Genomic DNA, 15839 nt, shown 5'->3' on the forward strand with positions numbered 1-15839 from the left:
CCTGTCCTGGGTCCTGCACCCTCACCCACAGGATTCCTGTCCTGTGGGCGTTCACAGACCCCCAGCCTGAGGAGCAGGGAGAGCCTTTCCAACAGCGGGTTGTACTGGAGCTGCAGGGCTGAATCCTTGAGGCTTAGAAACCTGAAAGGAGGAAGGGGTGTGGTTGACCTATCTACCCCAGGAGGTCCACGTTCTCCAGCAAGTGAGGACTGAGCCAGCCACCTCTGAAGAATAAGTAGGGGCCAGTTTGGGGGACAGGGTCTCTCAGGGGCTCAGCTATCCTGAGCTGCTGTGGGAGTCCTCGAGGGCCCTCAGGACAGCCTCCCCCAAGTGTATGCTTACAATTACAACCCTCCCCAAGCCTTCTTGCCCTCCTTCTAAGGAGGGAGCTGCCTACAGTCTCCCCAGTGGGCCTGACTGGACAGACAAGGTGAGACTGAAATTCAGGGCGCCACTGAGCTGGAACGCCCCACACTGAAGCTGCAGACTCTGGGGATGGGCCAAGCCCTTTGCTGGACAAGGGCTGTTCAGAAGCAGTTTCCCTATTTCTTTTGTTTTAATCAAACAAAAAACTAAGATCAACTCTGGAGTCACTAGACTTTTATTCTCGGCTGAGACATTATTTTGTTTGGTCCCTAGCAACAACCCTCTTACTGACAACCTACTTCTGCCAACCAGCCACTTTCCTCTCCCCTCCCTCCTTCCCCCAGCCCGGTCACCTGCATCATAGGAGACTGGAATCAATAGACTTTTGATTCTGCTATTACCGTAACAATAAAAATATTAACTACGTGTTGGGTTCAGGCTGGCTCCATTCCAAAATTCAAAGACACTCACTGTCAGCGAGTGGAGTCCCACTCAGTGATCACTAGGCAAGCAGTTGGGAACCACCAGTCGCTCCACAGGAGAAAGATGAGTCGTTCTAGCTCCATCACTTGCTATGCTTGGAAACCCACAGGGGTCGTTCTACCCTGTCCTATAGGGTGGAGGCCTACCAGCTCTCTATGATTTAGTTGGGTTTTCCCCGGGAGGGGACAAGCAGCTTGCCCCTGACGTCTAACCTAAAAACTGGCAGTTCAAACCCACCAAGCAGTATCCAAGAAGAGAGGCCTGGTGATCTGTTTCGATAAAAATTATTGCCAAGAAAGCCCTATGCACAGGTTCCATCAGAATTGACTTGATGGCAATGAGTTTGTTTGGGATTTATTGGGTTCTGAGCCAGAGACCAGGCGCCAAGAAGGGGCTTGGGATCCATTGGTATAGGATCCATTCTCCTTCTTTCCTTGGTTCAATCCTTCCAGGAAGTTAGGAAAAGTTAGGAGTGAGTGGGAAAGCAGACGGAAGCTGGGAGGAGCTGAGTTTCTGGAATCTGACGCAGATGGGAGCCACTCGTGTTTCTATCAAGGTCTGCCGAAACTGAGTCAGAGAGAGGACAGAGCAGCGCACCTGCTGGCAGCCCACCTGGGCTCTTGACCTTTCCAGGAGAATGAACCTGGCAAGGCTACCTCGGAGTCGAGGTAGTATAGATGGACACACTATGTGACCTGCTTGGGTCATAGGGGCATCAAATGAACCCAATACTGCTGAAATGGCCTATGAGCAATATAGCTTAGACATATGTAGTGGCTGAGTGTGTGTGTGTGTGTGTGTGTGTGTGTGTGTTGGGGTGGGGAGTCTGCCAGACAGTGCAGCATGGTGAAGAGCCCAGGTTTCCCAGGATGAGCAGCAGGCGGAGGTCAGCTGGTCATTTGGAGGTTTATCTGGGCAACTGATTCATATGCAACCATTGCCCTGATGCTCAGAACTACAACAGATTCTGGGAGAAGACCCCACACATTTTCCTGTATTCTTTTATATCAAACCCCAAACCAAACCCACTGCCATGGCGATTCGGACTCATGGCCATTCTGTAGGACAGACTCAAGCTGCTTTATAGGGTTTCTGAAGCAGAAAATTTTGATGGAAGCAGAAGGCTCCATCTCCCTCTAAGTGGTTGGTGGGTTTGAACTGCCAGCCTTCTGGTTAGTAACCTGATGCTTAACTCATATGCCACTAGGGCTCCCGGTTAATTTTTTTCTAAGTGGCCCCAGGAAATGGGAGCCTCCGGCCAGTGCCGGTCTGTGCTGGTTACATGGAAACAGAACTTGCTAAAAAGGCGAACTGCTACAGTGAGGGCCACCTTGGGGAAGGCCACTGGGGAGGGTAAAGGAGGCTCCTGGCGGAGAGTTAAGGAACATCCAATGTCCCAGCACATCTCCAACCCACCTGTCCTACTGCTGTGCCTCGCTGGGGAATTTCCATATTTGCCGAGTCTTTGTCTGATGTTCCTTACTTCCATTCCCCCGTCCTGCTCTCCGGGCACATACTAGTGCCCTCGAAAACTGCCCTTAGAGGGCCTCAGACCTGTGCCCTTTCCAAGGATGGGTCTGGTCGCCTCTGGGGACAGGGGGTAGTAGAGCCCCTACCCCTCAATATTGGACCTATGTGCTGCCTTGAGGGCCTGTCTTGAGGCCCCAGGTGTAGCAGGCTTAGGAGCGATGGACGTGGACTCCTGCTAGCCCCTGCGTCACTGCCCACCTTGGGCTCAGCCAGCACAAGGAATCTGGAAGCTATGAATGACTGTCCAGGGCCATCAGAGGTCCAGCTCATCGTGGACCTAGACGTCTGAGGACTAGGATGCAGTAGGCAGGAGAAGGACAGCCGGAAGGCAAGGACAGCATCACTGTCTGCCCAAGAGAAGCCTCTCAGAGAAAGCAGGCTGACTTTCTGGTGGAGTTGTGGGCAGATAGAAAACCTAGAGGCACAGAGGTTGCTTGTTGGGCTTCCAAGCACTGGGTTAGCAGTTTGAAACCACTGCCCCTTCAAGGGAGAAAGATGAGGCTTTCTACTCTTGTAAAGAGATACAGTCTCCCACAGTTCTACCCTGACTTAGAAGGTTGCTATGGATTGGAATCAACTCAGTGGCAATGAGTTTGGTTTGGGTTTTGTGGGCAAAGGAGGCAGAAACTTGAGTCATAAACGGTGACTTTTGAAGCAGGAAGGTGACTCAGAATGCCACTTGTCCCTCTGGCTGGAGGTGAGACCAGGAGAAGGGAGGAGGGACCTGCTGTAGGTGGAAACTCTAGGTGTGCTGGCTCTGTACACGAAATTGAAAGCTTGGTGGGCCGGAGGTGGGGGTGCAGGAGAGGCTAAGGGGACACAGACGGGCTAAGAAGATAAGAAATCGCGGACTGCTCAGTGAGCATCACATGCTTGCAGTTAAGGGGGCTGAAGTCCGGTTGGTCCCAAGGACAGCCAATGGCTGTTGTTGCCCTTAAGTTGATTCTGACTCAGCTCACCCCTCGGTGGCCGAGGGGGTTTTCAAGGCTGACCTTTCCGAAGCAGATTGCCTGGCACATCTTTGACGATGTCTTTCAGTGGAGGCTTGAACCCTAACTTTCCCCAAGCAGTTTTAGCACTTAATTCTATCACTAGCCAGGAAAACCAGAGACAGAAAAGAAAAATCTGGGAGCTGAGAAGAGGAGTTACAATCAAAGGGGCGTTCCTTAGAAAAATATTCCCGATGATGGCAGGACTGAAGGAAGAAACTTTGATTCCTAGCTGTTAGCATTGCTCGTGTGTGTGTGTCAGACATGCGGGGTCCTTCTGCTAAGGCATGAAGCTCCTGCGGGGCCCCTGGGTCTGAACTTACTACATTTTCTAGGGTTTGGAGTTCATTCTCAAGTTTCTGAGCATGGAGAATTTAGTGACCTAGCCACATGAACGGATGATAGGTTTGTAAGGCAACTAAGAAAAACCTCGATTCCTACTCACAGGAACCCCACAGGGCAGGGCAGAAGGACCCCTGTGTGTTTCTAAGACTCTTTGAGGGGGTAGAAAGCCTAGCCCTTCTCCCATAGGTTTGTCAAGAGGGGCACAACTGAGGGAGATCAATTATATCACCATGGTGTATAGCCATACACCAGTGTCCTGTCCCCAAAGGTCCATCTCCTTAGACATTCAGTGCTCCTTAAACAGTAGGTTACTGCCCCACCCCCTGCCCCATTCTCTTTGCATTCTTCCCCTTGTAACCAATGTTACACTGTGGAGAGGTGGACCAGGTCTGTGCATTTGCAAATTAGTGCTGTCGGACAATAGTTGCTTTTTTGTGACGGATGGATCTCATTCAGCCCCGTCTGGGTCAGAGTGTGCCTTTTGGTTGCAAGGAACCAGTAGGTGGTTCCTTAAATCTGGTCGTCTAATCCATATTGGAACTTGCTCATTGCTGGAAACAGTTCTCTTTGTCGAGACAAAACCTCTTTCTCTTATTTCTGCCTACTGATCCTGGTCATTGCCTGCTTTGGATTTGCATAAGGTAAGTGCAATCCGTTTCCCCCAGTCATCCCCCCCCCCCCCCAGAAGATAACTGCCAGCTGGTGACATCGTGGTAGAGTTCGTAGACTCCATCGAGGAGAGTCAGGTCGCATTCCCAGCCAACATACCTTATGTGCAACCACCACCTGCCTGTCAGGGGAGGCTTGTGTGTTGTCATGAGGCTAAACAGGTTTCGGTCAACTTTCCAGACTAAAGGATGGTGTAGGAAAAGAGCCCTGGCCACCTACTTCTAAAAATCAGCCAGTGACAACCATCCCGAGCCCATCAGATCAATCCCCTGAGGGGAACTGCAGTGCATTGAGCTCAGTGAGGTTGCCGTGACTCGATAGCAGCTGGCCAGTACAACGGCGTGGTACGCTGATGGTGTTGGGAACTGTGCTCAGACACTCTCGCACTTTCTCCTCTAATCCCTGCGGCCACCCCATTGCTGGAGTGTGCCCATCTCACAGCTGGTCTCAGGGCAAATACTGTTGACCGTATTGGTGGCCTGCTCACACACATGACAGAGGACCTCTGCCTCCTGGAAAAGCTTGGGGACTTTGAGAGCAGAGCCTGTTCTGTTTGCCTGTCACATTAGGGGTGCACTTGAATCCTGGGAGATTCTCACTGTCCAAGACTCGGGTGTTTGCCCCAGCTGCAGGCTTTCCACGTCTCCTTGTTAAAGTCTATCATAGCCAATGACTCCTGTGGAACTCACAGTACTGGAGTCTTTTCCCTGTATGGCACGAAGCTAGATTCAAAAAGAAAAAGGGAAGGGCCAGCGATGGTGCCTGCCCTAAAACGTATGTGATCTTGCTGAGACAATGAGCTAGTCACTGAGAAAGAAACTTGGTTGGCAGAGGCAGTGCCTTTCCTGACGTGTCCTTCCCTAGAGTTCCTGTGTCTGACACTGTGTGTGCCCGTCCCCTCACCGTCCTGTCTCTGCTTCTTGGGTTCACTACTCCTGGTCACGTCACCCCTGTTGGATGACTCATCAAACAGCACGTCATTTCCGGAGCCTCTCCTGGGATCATTCTGTTTGCTGCAGTGGTTTCGGCGTACGGGTGGGGTCCTCCTTGTTCATCTGCTTGTGGGGTGGGAAGTGAGTCGGCCGGGTGGCCCATGTGGTTTGGGGTTCTGAGAAGGAACAGGGAAACTGAGGTTAAGGAAAGTGAGGCTTATTCTTTTTGCTCCCCACTCTCCCTTCTGTGTTGAGAGCCGTGCCCACCGGGCACATCAGTACCTTGACCTGCAGGGAACTGACGGGACGAAGGGGAAGGATGTTCACCCAAGACAGCAGCACAGCAGTCTGTCTGTCTGTGGGAACCAGTGTGCTGACATGTAGCAGTGCCAAAGCTGAGGCCCTGGAGACAAGGGGAAGTGCAGGGAGCCAGCAGGAGAGGAGGGGAAGAGAACCCGGGGAGGGGAAAGGAAAGGAGGAGGCGGCTCTCAGGTGTGCCTGCCTAGCTGTTGTCCGTTCCTTCTGCAGTCAGGTGTGGAGTCCTCAGGCCAGAGAGCTCGGAAGGGCAGCGGCTGCTTGGGATCTTTACAGCTATAGGATTGGACAGTACTTGGAGCTCGCAGGTGTTGGGTGGCAATCCTGGGGGTGGTAAACCAGGCAGCAGGCTTGAAATGACTTCAGATCTGCTTCTCTGGGCTATCCAACGGGAAGGGGGAAAGTTCAAGTTTGTTGTTGGGCGAAATGGCCTCACCTTGCTATGAAGGAAGCAACTTGAGGCTCATGTACACTATTTTTCTTTCTTTTGCTCATTTTGTACATCAGCAAATGACAAGCACATGACGGGGGCTTTGGTGACACCAGTGGAGACTTTCTCACTGCGAATAGCTCACACCTTTAGATGGTGAGGTTCTTGGTGGCTCTGCCGTAAAACTCTTGCTTTCTATGCAGAAGACTCGGGTTTCATAACAGGCCAGTTCACCTCGTGTGTGCACGTTACTGTGAAGCCGAACAGATTTCAGCTGGGCTTGGAAAGGAAGATAAGTGATCTACTTCTGAAAGTAAGTCCCATGTATGAATCAGGTCATGGCTTCACGGAGCCCCCATTAATTGGCCTAATGACATGTTTAGTGCTTCTGTTCTGACTCCTAGTTGATGGCCATGGGATCCTCACAACTTGCAAGCAGCCTTCCGGGAACCCACAAGGGAAGGGGCAGAGTCAGGCATACGAGGACGATGTGGCATGTGTGGCTGATTGCCTCCACGAACAGCGGGCACCTTAGCCACGAGACCAGAAGAACCAGATGGTGCCCAGCTGCTATTATCGAGCCTTTTGATAAAAGATTCTACAGAAGTATCCTGATCCAAAGAGGAAACCTGCAGAGCAGAATTTCAAAATCTCAGAGACTCCAGACTTCCAGAGATTGATGGGTCCTCTGAAACAATTACCCTAACATAATCTTTACATCTTTAAACCCAAAATATCCCCCTGGTGATATGTTAAACCTAAACAATGTGACTAGCAGGCTTTCTTGAGCATTCTCCTCTTTTCTGAACTGTCTCTCTTGAATCAAATTGACCACAGCAGCTCACAACCTGAGGGATCAGTGAGTACATGACAGTGGGGGTCGGGGGAGGGACCACCCAGAAAAGGGGAATGAGAATGGTTGTGCCACTCGAAGAAGGTCACATCTGCCACTCCAGGGTACATTTAGAGAGCACTGAATTGATGCTGGTTTGTGGGATATACCATATTCACATCAACAGCAACACAATAAATAGAATTTAAAAACAACCCTTCTGAATCACAGCGGTGCAATCTGCAATGGATCATGGGATGGTGCAGGGCCAGCGAGCAGTGAGCTCTTTGTGCATGGTGGTCGTGAGTTCGGGGACGGACTCAATGAGAGCTAACCCCATCAGTAGTCTCAGGTGGGAATCCATGGCTGTGTGAGTGGCTGAGCTTGCCTGGGTTTGCACACGTGTTCTGAGATCTCTGGAGGGAAGGAACTGCTCACGCGTTGGAAATAGCTACATCTTGCCGTGGGGTGCAAATGGGATTCTGCAGCACCTTGCCTCTGCACCGTGTCAGGGCAGGTGACTCATGGACTGACTCGGCTCTCTGAAAGGCAAGCCCAGAGTGCCCACTGGGACTGTCCTTTCTGTGACTCCCATAGATGATGCCATCCCTATCGGAGGCTGAACCGTCTAGGAATCAGGAAGGAAATAGATGGTTAGACCCATATTTTCCCTATTGCCTGACAAAGAAAAAACTTCCAACATTTCTCATTGTGGCCGGCTTTCCAGATTCAGGAATAATGATAAGCAAACCCACTGCCATCCAGTTGCTGCCGACTCAAGGCAGCTCTATAGTGACTCTGAAGGACAAGGTAGAACTGCCCCTGTGAGTTCCCGAGATGGTAAGTGCTTTGGGGAGAAGAACGCTCCATCTTCCTTCCTCAGAGCGGGCTGGTGGTTTCCAACTGATGCACTTGTGGTGAGAACGGCAGCCACCAGGGTTTCTTGGAACAGCCATTTGTCCCTTAAGTGGCCAAACAACCAGAGCCCTCCTGAAGAGAGTGTGTCATTTGATCTCTTATCATCCTGGTTACAGGGGCTTCTTCCTCACACCCCTTGCTTGGTGTGCTGTCCTGGCGAGTGCACACACTTGTTACAAAATGAACTGCCCTCAGGGTGTTCTTGGGGGTCTCCTGTTCTCCCTGGGGTCTCCTTTGAACAGCAGGAGTTTCCGCTTTCAGATCCAGTTCCAGAGTTGAGCATGCCTCCCTCTTCCTTTCTCTCCTGCCAGTGACAATTACAGGTGGCGATTCTGATTCCGAGGTAGCTGATCCGGGCACCCTTCATATTTTTTGTTCTAATGTTTTGTGGGTCGTGGGATCGTTGGGGAGATAGGATTATACTGGGGCTACCTCTGGGTCCTGTGGCTTTGACTGGCCCATTCAGGCCCTCCTCGCTCTGTTCCTCCCTGCTCCGGCTTCCTTGTCCCTTCCTGTTAGGGATCTTGAATGAATAGCAAATGTGGATTTTGAGCATCGATTCGTCATTCCTTTCAGTGGGCACCTAAGCTGGGAAAGGGGCCAGTGGGATTGAATTTTCATTTCCTGAAACTTCAACCTGGCCCCTACCTGGCTAGGTAAGCTTAGAGCAGCAGGAAGTAGCTGCCATTGAGTGTGAAGAAACCAGAGGAGAGAGAATGTATTTGCTTAGACCAGGACACTTTTGAAAGGAATCTCACACCAACGTGCTGGGGTTTCCCTGCCACTCCCCACCCCCTGCTGAGGTAGACAAGAGAGGAGGATTTGTTGTGTTAATGCCACTGAGAATCCTCTCTCTTTACAAAGTAGATATAGGGAGGCTTGGTCATAATATGATAAATCCCCCAACACAAAAGACTTCAATATAACAAATATACACCTAGGCCTACCTTATCCTTAAGATCACATTATCAGCGTTCAAGACAATGGTAAGGAATACCTGGTGTCGGACTAGTTTGCACAATTACGAGGCAGCAGGTGTGGTAGCAAGTCCCTTGAAGAGCCCTCTGGGTGCCCCTTGGGGAAGGCTCATCCAGGTGCTCTGGCCCTGCTCCCAGGGGCAGGACTCTACCCTGTCCACAGCCCCTGGGCAGACCCACAGGCTCAAACCTTGAGCTCACTACCTTGGAGTTGATGCCAACTCATAGCGGACTCTATAGGACCGAGTAAAACTGCCCCGTGGGTTTCCAAGGCTGCAAACCTCTCCTGGAGCAGACAGCCTCATCTTTCAGTGAGTGTCAAGTGCAGAGTTGTGGTTAGCAAGGTTTGTGTCAGCCACTGTGCCCCCAGAGGTCCTTAGACCCCCAGGCAGGCTCCTGTTTGGGGTCCCCAGCTCCCCCTTGGGCTCCTGCAGCTCACCATCGCTGAGTGTTGGGAAGGGAGGAAATGCAGGTGGGCAGACTAGGCTCCAGGAACGTGAAGCAAGGCTTGCTCCTGAGGCAGCCCTGGAGAAAGGCGAAGTGGTTAGGCCTGTGGCCTTCCGGTCACACAGCCAGGCTCCATCCAGCTTTGTCTCCTGCAAGCCTCCTTCACTGGGGAATACACCCCTTCCGAGCAAGTCAGTCAACCTCCCCCAAAATAAACTCACTGCTATGGAGTTGATGCATAGCTCCCCTGCCTGGCAGGGTCCAACTGCCCCTGTCAGTTGTCACTCTTGATGGGCGCGCAACAGAACAGCTGGTGCCTTGAACTGCTTGCTGTTACAGCCCAGTGTGCAGCCACGGCCCGTGAGGGCTCCCCGTCAATCTCGGCTAGTGTTAGTTATTTCTATGGTTATACTTTCTAAAGAAGCAAACATGCTTTTTCAATCAGACAAATGGATCATCTGCAGGGAGAACATCAAAAACACTCCTGATTTCCCCGCAGTGACCTGGTCTTTGGAAACTCAATGTGGGTGATTGGCTCCCCTCGAGACTGGTGCGCGGTCTTCCCTCACATCCAAGAGGCACGCATGCACTCTGTTGGCTCTTACGGAATCTTGATGTTATCGACATAAGCTCCTTCCTACCTTTGCCTTCACTTGGAGAGTCCTGTAAAGAAATGATCAGTGTCCTTCCCGTGACCTTCAATGCAGTTTCCCCGAGATCGAAAGATTGATGTTGTTTTAAGAGTTTGGCTGTTAGAGTCAAACTTATCATTGACTTTGCTGTGTTTTCACAGGTTTGATGCTGTGGCCAGACACAAGCTAGTTTAAGTGTGTATTAGGATGGATTCAACAGTGCCTGCAACACAAAAGGAGTCCTGGTGGTGTAGTTGTTACGAGTGACTGCGGTCAGAAAGGTCCACAGTTTAAAACCAGCAGCCTCTCCAAGGGAGACAGGCCAAGCTTTCTACTCCCATAAAGAGTTACAGTCTGAGAAACCCACAGGGCCAGTTCTCCCCTGTCCTATAGAGCTGCTGTGAGTCGGCATCCACTTGATGCCCATGAGCTTTTGACACAAAAGCCGTTGCTGCCGGTAGTCAGCTCAGACTCATAGTGACCCCGTGTGTGTCAGAGTAGAACTGTGCCACACAGGCTTTTCAGTGGTTGTATTTTGGGAAGTAGACTGCCAGGCCTTTCTTCTGAGGTGCCTCTGGGAGGACTTGAACTTTCAACCTTTTGATTACTACTTGAGCACAGTAACCATTTGCAGTATGCAGGGATGCATGGCAATCATTTTTGGTGGGGTTGTTAAGGACTGGCAAGTCAGTGCCAACTCATAGCGACCGTGTGCACGAGAGAATAAAACACCGCACCCTCCTCACCATTGTCCCTGCGCTTGAACCCACAGATGTTGCCACTGTGTCAGCCCATCTTATCCAGGGCCTTCCTCTTTTTTTTTTTTTTTGTGGTTACATAATTTTTAAAAATTTTTTTATTTTAACAATTTATTGGGGCTGATACAATTCTTTTCACAGTTCATACATATACATACATCAATTGTATAAAGCACATCTGTACAGTCTTTGCCCTAATCATTTTTTTCTCTTTTCTTCTTTTACATTTTATTAGGGACTCAAACAACTCTTACCACAATCCATACACATACATACATCAATTGTATAAAGCACATCCATACATTCCCTGCCCCAATCATTCTCAAGGCATTTGCTCTCCACTTAAGCCCCTTGCATCAGGTCCTCTTTTTTTTCCCCCCTCCCTCCCCATTCCCCCCTCCCTCATATGCCCTTGGTAATTTATACATCGTTATTTTGTCATATCTTGCCCTATCTGGAGTCTCCCTTCCCCCCTTCTCTGCTGTCCCTCTCCCAGGGAAGAGGTCACATGTGGATCCTTGTAATCAGTTCCCCCTTTCCAACCCACTCACCCTCCACTCTCCCAGCATCGTCCCTCACACCCTTGGTCCTGAAGGTATCATCCACCCTGGATTCCCTGTACCTCCAACCCTCATATGTACCAGTGTTCAGCCTCTGTCCTATCCAGCCCTGCAAGGTAGAATTCGGATCATGGTAGTTGGGGGAGGAAGCATCCAGGATCTGGGGGAAAGCTGTGTTCTTCATTGATACTACCTCACACCCTAATTAACCCATCTCCTCTCCTAAACCCCTCTATGAGGGGATCTCCATTGGCCGACACTTGGGCCTTGGGTCTCCACTCTGCACTTCCCCCTTCATTTAATACAGGGCCTTCCTCTTGTTGCTTCACCTCTGCTTTCCCAAGAGTGATGGCCTTCTCCAGGGGCTGGTCTCTCCTGACATCATGCCCAAAGTACATGAGACAGTTTTGCCATTCTTGTGTCTCAGGAGCATTGTGGCCATCCTGCCAACACACATGTGTTCATTCTTCTGGCACTCCATGGTACTTTCAACATTCTTCACCAGCACCGTAATTCAAACGCACCGATTCTTCTTTGGTCTTCTTTGTTCAGTGTCCAATCGTCACATGCATATGAGACCATTGAAAATGCCATGGCTTGGGTCAGGCGCACCTTAGTCCTCTAAGTAACGTCCTTGCTTGTCAACCCTCTAAAGGGGTCTTGTGCAATGTACTGCATCATAGGGTCTCTTGGCTGCTGATCCCCTAGTCCCTGATTGTGGATCCAAGCACAATAAAATCTTTGGCAACTCAACTCTCTCTCCACTTCTCTTGATGTTGCCTACTGGTCCAGTGGTGAGGATTTGGGTCGTCTTTACACTGCGTCGTAATCTATCCTGAAGGCTGCAGTTCTTGCTTTGCGTTAGCAAGTGCTTTGAGTCCTCCTCATTTCAGCCAGCAAGGTGTGTCCTCTGCATATTTCAGGTTGGTAGTGAGCCTTCCTCGATCCTCATGTCACATTCTTCTTCAGAGAATCCAGCTTCTTGGATGATTTGCTCATCACAGCTTGAATAAGTCCGGGGAGAGGATATAGCCCTGATGCACATCTTTCCTGATTGTGCATCATGCAGTATTCCCTTCTCTGAACACCTTGTACGGGTCCCACATGCGCACAATGAAGTGTTCTATAATTCCGAGTCTTCTCAAGCTTACCCTGGTATGTGATAACCCACACAGTCAGACGCCTTTGCATGGTAGGAGTAGGACAAAGTAAAATGCATTTTAAGAAACAACTTGATTCCTGTCTTGTTACTCTTGGTCATAAAGCTTTAGCCCCCCGCCCAATATAAAGCTATATGGCAGGTTATATTGCATTGCTGATGTTAATTTGATACTGAAATACAATGGCTTCACTTTTAAATTACTTTTATTTCACTAGACAGGTATTTGTGTAGCTTTTATTCTCTATGCAAAGATCCCTGGTGGTGCAGTGGGTCCACACTGGGCAACAGCTCAAATTTACCAGTTGCTCATCGGAAAAGGATGCCACTGTCTGTTCCCATGATGATTCACAACCTTGGAAACCCTGAAGAGTAGTTCTACTCTATCCTCTAGGGCCGCTAAGAGCCGGAACCCACTAACGGCAATGGATGGGTACTTCCTGGGTAGCATGTATGGTCAATGTGACTTGTTGCTAATCAAATGGTGTGTTCATCCAGGTAGACTGGAGGAACCAATTCATGGACATTCATATGTGTATAAGAAAGAGCTTTATATAAAAGAGCAATTGAATATTGAGAAAACATTCCAGCCAAGTCTAAAAGTCTGATGTTAGCCTGTATGTCCGCCAGTAATCTATAAATTCCTCTCCAGACTCATGCAACACATGCAATGATGCCAAATGCAGGAAGATCTCAGGCCAGTGGGTGGAAAGTCTTGTAGATCCAGTGGTGGTGGAAGCATCTCAGGGCTGGCATGGGTCTCCATGCGGCTCCTCCAGCGCGAGGGCTGTAGTGTAGCTCCATGTGTCTTATCATGTGTCCATGTGTCTTATCATCAGGAATACCAATCAAAGAGTGCATGTGTCCCACCTCCAATGAGCTACATATCTCCGTAGCACCTCCACATGAGGTCATCAAGCTGCCACCTGATTGCCAGGCCAGACTCCACCCTTTCCTCAAGTTGACAGGTCATGTCAAACCAAGAGGAGCTTTGGAAGGCAGATGTGGTTTTTAGCTTCAGAAAGCTCACAGCCAGGAAAGCCCTCTGGAGCAGTCTTGGTCTGCACACATGGGCTCACTCACTGTGAGTTGGAATCAACTGACCAGCCACCGGTGATTAGCAGTGGCATTTTCTCCATCAGGTACACTCAGTGATTCATAAGTACGAAGCTACTTAAGACCCTCAACAACCCAAGAGGCCATTGTTAGTGGTGGGAAAGCCAGTGAGGACTCAAGACCCAAGGTGTCTGCAATGGGTCTGACCCCCCTGCTTTCAGAAAGTAGTAAGGTGCTGCCCAAGGACAGAGTCCTAGAGGCATGTGCCCGATTTCTTACATTTTGCAGATGAGAAAACTGAAGATTTTCACTAACTTGGCAGAGCCCTGATGGTGTAGTGGCTTCTTCATCCAGCTGCTCATCACAAGGTCAGCAGTTCTAAACCACCGGCTGCTCCTCAGGAAAAAGACAGGGCTTTCTACTTCCGCAAAGACCTGTAGTCCCAGAAACCCACGGCTGTACTTTTACTATCCTCTCGCGTTGCAACTCGTCAGAATGGATTCAATGGTAGTGAGTTTGGGTTTACCTGATTTTTCCCAGGTCACTCAGCTAGTCAATGCTGGGATTCGAACCAAAAGGGTCTGGCCCCAGAGTTGAGACTTCACCGCTGCCGTTTGAGCACCTGCTGTGTGCCAGACACTTTACAGATGAACAAAAGCCACAGCCCAGCCCAGGCAGGCCTGCTTCACAGCCAGAGCTGTTGCCTGGCCCCATTTACCCGTCAAGTGGATGGGCTGTAGACGGATGAGCTGCAGGCAGTTTCCTGACCTGTTCTCTTTGCATTTAAGCCCAGGTAGGGGCTAACGTGTGCAGGGAGAGTTGGGTCAGAAGGGACATTTCCCTTCTCTCCAGTGTTGTTCCATGCACCAAGTCAGTTCCAACTCAACAGGACCATTCGCACAATAGGACAAAGCACTGCCTAGCTCTGCACCATCCTCCCCACGGGTCCTAAGCTTGGGCTCATTGCTTCAGCCGCTGTGTCAATCCATCTCTTTTAGGATCTTCCTCTTTTTTGCTGCCCCTCCACTTTACTGAGCATGATGTCCTTCTCCAGGGACTGGTCTCTCCTGACAACTTGCCCAAAGTATGTGAGACGGACGGAGTCTCGCCATCTTTGCCTCTAAGGAGCACTCTGTCTGTGCTTCTTCCGAGACAGAATTGTTAACTGTTCTCAAGACACCCAGAGCTTTCCTTTCCCTGCCTCCACCCTTCGTTGCCACTGCTGGTCTCCCAGTGCATGGCAACCTCTTGCCTCCTCGTGACTGGTTGTGGATCAAGCTCTTGGGAGCCATAGGGCTTTCTTCTTTCTTTGAAAACAAAATAAAACAAATCTTTATTGTTTTCCTGATGTTGGAAATGTACAGCCCTATGCACACGAATCCAACCACGTCTACACAGACAACTCAACGACATGAGTGACAGTCTTCAAGTTGTGCGATCCTTTTGGCCCTCCCTTTCTGAGCTGTCCTTCCTCATCAACATAAAGTCCCCGTCTGATCGTTCCCATTGCTGTTGCTAATGTGGTCCCATGAGGAACCCAAACCAAACCCATCATCATAGACTCAACTCTGACTCGTAGTGACCCGGTGGGACCATTCCATGCGATTCCCCAGATTGTAAATCTTGGAGCCAGACAGTCTCATCTTCCTTGCAAGGAACACCTGTGCATTTGAACCACTGGCCTTGCACTTAGCAGCCCAACACTTAAGCTCCTGCACCACCAGGGCTTCTTTGATGTCATACAGGTGGTTCTTAAAAGACCATACTGTGCGAGACAGATCTTTTTATTTTCTTTCAGATATTCATTTCTAGGTAGGCTAAACTATTGTTCGGCTTTAAGAAAACGTCAAAGAGTGTTTTTGGTTTCAGGTTTAAAGCTTTATTTCAGGACAATAGTTACAGAGATGCATACAATTTTCATTGGCTGCTTTTCAGAAGTAGATTGGCAGCCCTTCCTGAGCTGACTTAGTCTGGAAGCTTTGCTGAAACCTCTTCAGCATCATAGCCATATTCAAATGGATACTCTTCCAAAGCAAACTCACCGCCATCTAGTCGATGCGAGCTCATGGTGTATTTATTGGACAGGGAAGAAGTGTCCTTTTGAGTTTCTGAGACTATAAGTTTCCAAGACCAAGTGACTATGGAGCACAAAGCCCTTACAGAGCGACTGGTAGTTTCCAACTGTGGACCTTGAGGATCACAGAGTAGCCACTACACCGCCAGGGTTCCTGAATGCTCAGAAACAGTCGAAATGTTAGCTCTGAATTTCTCTCTTTGGAATTCAGTGTAGTAGAAAAGGGTCGGTGGGTTGGCACAGATACATTTCATGGAATTTTTCAACCTCAGTGGTTACTCATTGGGCTGCTAATTTCAAGGTCATCAGTTCAAAACCACAGATGCTTCAAAGAAGCAAGAGAGAGCTTTCTACTCCCATTAAGAGT

Source organism: Tenrec ecaudatus, chromosome 2, assembly GCF_050624435.1.
Source record: "Tenrec ecaudatus isolate mTenEca1 chromosome 2, mTenEca1.hap1, whole genome shotgun sequence".
NCBI lineage: Eukaryota > Metazoa > Chordata > Mammalia > Afrosoricida > Tenrecidae > Tenrec > Tenrec ecaudatus.